Below are 7,761 nucleotides of genomic sequence, written 5' to 3'. Positions count from 1 at the left end.
AAGTATCCTTACCAAAAAGTAAGTTCTATGCAAAAATATTAAATAAGTTAGGAGACTTATCTTGTTTTGATTGTGTAGGTGCTGGGAAATCTGCTAAGTCTGCCAAGTCTGCCTCCTTGTTTGGGATTGATGATCTTGCCAACGTCAAGTCTTCGAAGAAGAAGACTTCTGCTGCTAGTCCTTCTGCTTCAGCCCCTAAATTACCCATTAGGGGTAAGGGAAAGAAGAGGAAGGTTTCTGAGGATCTTCAAGGATTTCCCCTAATTTGCCAACAGTTTCTTGATTCTGTCAACGAGGTTAGGATCACTGCCCCTGTTGGTTATCCTGATGGTTTTTGAGGATCACCCGTGTCTGACGTCATATCCTGTTGTTTTTGCAGAAACTTACTGAAATAGAATCTTATGTTAGCCACGTTGAAGATCAGGATCGCCAGATTGCCGACCTTCAACAGATGGGTGTGCTGAAGGATCTCAAGATCGCTGATCTTGAGAAGGAGATCCGGGCTGTTAAGGATGAGGCTGTCAAAGCATTGATCAAGTTTGATTATGAGAAGCATGACATTACTCAGGACGCTAAAGTCTCTGCCGCGATAGCTATGTACAAGATACAACTGCAGATGGCTACGGAGGCTCAGGATCCTTCCTTTGATAAGAGCACATGGGATGTTGAAGGCTGGAAAGCAAGGCTAGCAGAGTTGGAGGATGACGATGATGCTGAGGATATCCCTATGCTCGAAGGTGGAGATGCTGGTAAGGATCAGGGGGAGGCAAGTGGAGCTGGTGGTGATGGTGCAGCGAAGGTTTGAGCTGCAAGATTGGGCGATGATGGAAACTTCTAGACATAGCCGGAGCCCAGTTTTTTTGAATTTTGATAGTAGTTTGTGGTATTTGAAACAATTATGGTCTGTAATCTCCGAACAATAGTTTTTAGGGTAAAGGATCTTGGATCCTTTGAACAATAGGTAGGATTACAAAAGGTGGAGGGATCCTCTGTTTGGGGGATGAAGCCTTTGTGATCCTGCCGCTTTTACTTTCCTGTACCTGCTAAGACCGCATAGACAATGGACACCCTTTGCCAACCCATGTGGACGGGCCACGTTTTGCTGGTAGAAACGTGGGTTGGCAATTTTGACAACTTTTTGCAAGGGTTAAAGATCCTTTTGCTAATAATATAACCTTAATCTTTCTGGCTTATCCTGTGTTGTTATCCTTTGTTTATCTTTTTAGTTTCCAATAACAATAATTAAGCAAACCATGTTCGAGAAATATAGGATATGATCCTGGATCAAATATCCTATAATCGAAAATTTTCAAGGTAGTTTATTTTAAGGATCATAGGTTCAGTTGTCAAGGTCTAAAGGTTTTTCAAATGAATAATGAAATTAAAAATAGTTAAGGATCATACCTGAGGATCCGAGTTAGGATCCTAACCTTTAATCGGGGTAACCATAAGTAAAACTTTAATGGATGATAAGGATTAAGGATCCTTATTTGTTTAACTTCGAGAACCTGAAAAATGGAACATATCTTGGGACTAAGCCAATGTAAGAGATAAATTAGTAGCTGGGGACATGCCCAAAGGATAACTGAGGATGATCCCGGAGGATCACTGGGGACAAGCCCAAAGGATAACTGGGGATGATCCCGGAGGATCCCTGGGGACAAGCCCAAAGGATAACTGGGGACAAGCCCAAAGGATCGTATGTAAACTGGAGTATGGCCCTTTCTGGCGACTATCCAAACTTAGTGACATGAAAATGTCAAAACCTTAGCTAACGTGAAAACGTTAGAAACCTTGGGAACGGATGTATGGTACGTCTACCATTATACGTAGGATCCTAAATATAGCCAGTACGATGAGGTTGTCAGCCCCGGAAGTGGGTACTGGTCCCAAAGACGTGAACTATATCAGGATCATCGTGCGCTGCTGGCGGAAACTGGGGATAATCCCAAGGATAACTGGGGTTGGACCCATGGATCTGCGGTGCTTTTGAAGATCTTTGACGATATGCTGAAGATACCTGAACTTATCATAACTCAAATGTTTCGTGAGTAGAGGATGAAGGATACATGATCCTTATCCTTAGGTAAAAAGTAAGAAAATGCAATAGTTTCTAGGATAAGCATATTACCAGAGTAAGGATCACTGATATCACCGGGATCCTTTAAGGATACTTCAATGTAAGGATCACGTGCACGGAGGATCATGTTCACATGAAATATTTCTTTAAGTGAACAGCATTCCAGGCTCTTGGCAACAAGTTTCCTTCCATGGTTAGCAACCTGTATGCCCCCTTTCCTGCTTCAGCTTCAATCAAGTAGGGACCTTCCCATTTTGGTGCTAACTTCCCGTCAGCAGGATTGATAGTATTTTGAAATGCTTTTCTCAACACCATATCTCCGACTTGGAATTTCCTTAATCTGACATTTTTGTTGTAGGCACCAGCCATTCTTTGTTGGTAGCTTGCCATCCTTATCCTAGCTAGATCCCTGATTTCTTCAATAGTGTCCAAATCCTGAGCTAGAATTGTAGCATTTTCTTCAGGATCACGAGTACTTGTTCTAGCAGTTAGGATCACCATTTCTGTTGGGATCACTGCTTCTGCCCCAAATACTAAAGAGAAAGGTGTTTGACCAGTGGCATTCTTGGGAGTTGTTCTATCAGCCCATAGCACATAAGGTAACTCCTCTGCCCATTTCCCCTTCTTGGATCCTAGCTTCTTCTTCAGATTGTTGATGATGATCTTGTTGGATGATTCTGCTTGACCATTGGCTTGTGGATGAACTGGTGTTGATGTTATCATCTTGATTCCCCAACTGTCACAAAAGTTAGTGGTTCTGCTTCCAATGAATTGGGAGCCATTATCACATACAATTTCAGAGGGAATGCCAAATCTAGTTATAATATTTCTTTTGATGAAGGATATGACTTCCTTTTCTCTGACTTGGGCGAAGGCTTCAGCTTCTATCCACTTAGAAAAATAGTCAGTCATGGCAAGCATAAATACTTTTCCACCAGGTGCTTTAGGAAGCTTGCCCACTATATCCATTCCCCATCTCATGAATGGCCAAGAGGATGGTATAGGGTGTAGTAGTTCAGCTGGTTGATGAAGGATATTGCTGTGTCTTTGACAAGGATCACATTTCCTAGCATATTCTACAGCATCCCTTTTCATGGTTGGCCAGTAGTATCCTGTTCTAAGGATCCTTGAGAATAATGCCCTGCCCCCAGTGTGGTTTCCACAATCTCCTTCATGGAAGTCTCTTAACACTTCTTCAATTTCAGGATCCTCAATACATCTTAAGTATGGTCCTGCAAGGGATCGTTTATATAGCACATTATTTAAGATTGTAAATTGAGATACCTTGATCCGGAAAGCTCTAGGATTTTCTCCCATTGGAATCTCTCCGTTTTGCAAGTATTTCATGATTGGTGAGACCCATGATCCTGAATAAGATTGAGCTTCTTCACTAGGGATTATTGCAGTATCCTCTTCTATTTCCATGGCCACTTGATTTTCAATAGCAGGAGCCAGGATATGGATGATAGGGATACTTATGTCTTCTGGAATTTTTAAGGATGATCCTAAGTTGGCCAATGCATCAGCTTCCGTGTTATCCTCCCTTGGTACCTGTGTTAAGCTGAAAGAAACAAAAGAGAGTGCCAATTTTTTGACTATCTCTAAATATTTGGTTAGTTTTTCACCTTTAACAGCATAGGATCCGTTAAAGTGATTGGTGATCAATAATGAGTCTACATATACTTTAAGATATTTTACCCCCATATCCTTAGCAATTTGCAAGCCAGCAATCAAGGCTTCATACTCAGCCTCATTGTTAGTTGCTTGGAACTCACAGGCTATGGAGTGGGGTATTATGTCCCCCTGTGGCGATTTTAGTAGGATCCCGAGCCCTGTGCCCTTGACATTTGAGGATCCGTCAGTGTGTAATATCCAAGGATCCTTGGTTTCATCCAGCTGCTGGACCTCCAATTCTGCTTCTTTTTGTAGATCACTACTGAAATCAGCCACAAAGTCGGCTAAGGCTTGTGATTTAATGGCTGTTCTTGGTTCATATCTTATATCATGGGCACTAAGCTTCACTGCCCACTTAGCCATTCTCCCTGACATCTCCGGTTTCCTGAGGACATTCTGGATTGGAAAATTAGTTTTAACAACAATAGTATGGGTTTCAAAATAATGCCTTAACTTAGTGGATGCCATGATTAATGCAAGAATAAGTTTTTCGAGGTGTGAGTACCTGGATTCGGCATCAAGTAGACTTTTACTTACATAGTAGATAGGATATTGTGTACCTTCGTGATCCTTGACAAGGACAGCACTTACAGCGGTTGAGGATACCGCCAGGTATAAGGATAACACATCTCCTTTTTCCGGTTTTGCTAATGCTGGTGCTGAGGACATATAGTCTTTAAGGGCTTGTAAAGCGTTCTCATGCTTCTCAGTCCATTCAAACTTCTTATTCTTCCTTAGGATATCGTAGAATTCTTTGCATTTTTCTGAGGATTTCGATATGAACCTGTTCAAAGCTGCTATCCTGCCTGTCAGTCTTTGAACATCCTTGGCATTGGCAGGAGATTTGATATTTACTAATGCTTTGATTTGTTCCGGGCTTGCTTCAATGCCCCTCTGAGTTACCATGTATCCTAGGAACTTTCCTGCCTTAACACCAAAATGGCATTTTGAAGGATTAAGTTTCATGTTGTAATTATCAAGGATATCGAATGCTTCTTCCAAGTCCCTTAGGTGATCCTCAGCTTTCTTTGACTTGACCACCATATCATCTATGTACACCTCCATAGTTTTTCCAATTTGATCTTTGAACATCATATTTACCAGCCTTTGATATGTTGCACCTGCATTTCTTAGTCCAAAAGGCATGGCAATATAACAATATAAACTGGTTGGGGTCATAAAGGCTGTATCCTCTTGGTCAGATGGTTCCATCTGAATTTGTTGGAATCCAGATGATGCATCCATAAAGGTCAACAGTTCATGCCCCGCTGTTGCATCCACCATGGAGTCAATGTGGGGTAATGGGAAAGGATCCTTGGGACATGCCTTATTCAAATCAGTGAAATCGACACATACCCACCACTTTCCATTTTTCTTTTGGACAACGACCACATTGGCTAACCATTTTGGATATTTTACCTCTCCGATCATACCTGCTCGAAGTAGTCTCTCTACTTCTTCTTGGATAATGGCATTCCTTTCTGGTGCAAACTTCCTCCTTTTTTGATGGATTGGTTTGATAGACCTGTCAATGCCAAGTTTGTGAGTAATAATATCCTTAGATATACCTGTCATATCTTCATGTTTCCAAGCAAAGGTAGGTTTTCTTCTTTTGAGGAAGGATATTAAGTCTTCTTTCATCTTGCCAAGGATCCCTGATCCGATATAGATTTTTGATTCAGGATCATTAGGATCCAAAAGGATTTCGTCCACATCTTGTTCCCTTGCCTCCAAGACATCCCTCGGAGGATACTGTAATTGCTATTGCTCCCTTGGCTTCGAGGTTGGCTTCATGGATGAGGTATAACAATCCTTAGCCTTCTGCTGATCACTGTCGATCTTGATTATTCCCCATGGGCTAGGGAGCTTCACACATTGATGGTAGGTAGATGGGACTGCTTTCATATCATGTATCCAAGGCCTGCCAAGGATAACGTTGCAACAAGATAAACAGTCAATAACACAAAATTTTTGGTAATTATGTAATCCTTCCACGTAGATTGGGAGTTTGATGTCCCCCAGAGTTTTCTTCGTTTCCCCACTGAATCCTACAAGCACGGAGGATCTTGGTGTGATGTCTGATTCTGGAATTCCCATCTTCTTCAGGACATCAAGCTGGATAATGTTCACTGAGCTCCCTCCATCAATAAGGATCCTGCGGACAAAATGGTTAGAGATAAAGAGAGTGATAACTAAACTATCATGTTGAGGATCCTGAATGTTAATGCGATCATCCTCATCAAATGTTATCATCTTCCCTTCTGAGACACTTGATGTTCTAATAGGCCTTTCACCATTATCCATTTTTGATTCTTTTGCATGTCTTTTGGCTGCCGAGAAGGATGTACCACAGATGTCTGATCCTCCGGATATAAAGTTGATCACTTGTGCATTTGCCGGAGGTGCTGGAGCTTTTTCGGGGATCCTTTCAGGATCCTGAGTCCTTTGCTTTTTTCTTCCCAATAATTCTTTTAGGTGCCCCTTGCTTAACAGATATCCAATCTCTTTCCTTAAAGCTATGCATTCTTCAGTTAGATGCCCGAAATCCTCATGGTATGCACACCATTTTGACTTGTCTTTAGTCCCGGATGGTTTATCATTCTTCCTGGGCCACCTAGCTTTTTCACCTAGATTCTGCATTGCAAGGATTAGTTCATGATTATCAACGGAAAAACAATATTCTGAGATTGGAGGATATTCTTCATCATCCTCTTCTTGGTCAACAGCATGCACATTCTTGTTCTCATTTCTATGGTAGGATTTGAATTTGTTGTTCTTGAAGGAGGATCCTTGCTTCTCCTGTTTTGAGGATCCTACTTGTCTCTCCTGGATCCTCTTGTCATCCTCTAGCCGGATGAACCTGAGTGCTCGAGTTCTTACTTCATCTAGATTCCTGCATGGTGTCATAACAAGATCATCATAGAATAATGAATCCTTAAGCAGTCCCATTTTGAAGGCTTCAACAGCCGTAGCCATATCCAAGTTGGGAATGTCCAAGGATTCTTTACTAAATTTAGTTATATAATCCCTTAATGATTCATTATGATTTTGAGTTATCCTGTACAAATCACTAGTTAATTTTTCAAATTTTCTGCTACAAGAGAATTGGTTATTGAATAAATTAACTAAATTAGCAAATGAAGTAATAGAGTAGGGGGGAAGACTTAGCAGCCACTTAAGAGCTGATCCCGTAAGAGTGGATCCAAATCCTTTACATAGGCATGCTTCCTTCAACTTTTCTGGGATAGGATTGATCTCCATCCTCTCCCTGTATTGTGCTATATGCTCCTCTGGATCCGTTGTGCCATCATACAGCTTCATGGTAGGGATATGGAACCTTTTGGGTACCTCTGCATCACAAATTGGTGGTGCAAAGCGAGATACCTTGTGGCTTCCATCTGCAATCTCTGGGATAGGCTTGACTACCCCTGGAACACTTGAGATCATATCTTTTAGCTTCTGCAACTCCCTGGCCATAGCATGATTGGTACCTGTATCCTGCATGAATCCATGGTTAGTGGTAGGATAATTATTTAAAGTGTTACCTCCCATTGGGTTCAAGTTAGGGAACCCATATTGCTGGGATTCTGGAACAACGGGGGGACCAGTGGAAGCAATGGTCTGCATTGGAATGAAGTCCCCTTGATGGACATCTAGACTTCCTGTTTGCAAACTTTTTAGGGATCCTGGTATCTGGAAGGATCCTGGTGTCTGAGATGATCCTGGAACGAAGGAGGATCCTTGAACCTGGGATGATCCTGGAACAAAGGAGGATCCTTGGCCCTGGAATGATCCTGGAACAAAGTAGGATCCTTGAAACTGCTGTGCCCCCGGATAGGCTCCCGGATTCATGAAGGATCCTAAATGCTGGGGATAGGATCCTGCCGGCTGGAAGTGTGAGCCTAATGCCTGAGTCATTGCTGTCGATCCGTGGTGCAATCCTCTTGATTCTCCCATGATTTGCACGTCTGGAATTCCTGATGGCTGAGAAGTAATCATTGGAGTAT

The sequence above is a fragment of the Helianthus annuus genome, chromosome 11 (assembly GCF_002127325.2).
Source record: "Helianthus annuus cultivar XRQ/B chromosome 11, HanXRQr2.0-SUNRISE, whole genome shotgun sequence".
In the NCBI taxonomy this organism is placed as follows: domain Eukaryota; kingdom Viridiplantae; phylum Streptophyta; class Magnoliopsida; order Asterales; family Asteraceae; genus Helianthus; species Helianthus annuus.
The sequence above is the reverse complement of the archived record's forward strand: the minus strand, read 5'-3'. Positions refer to the sequence as shown.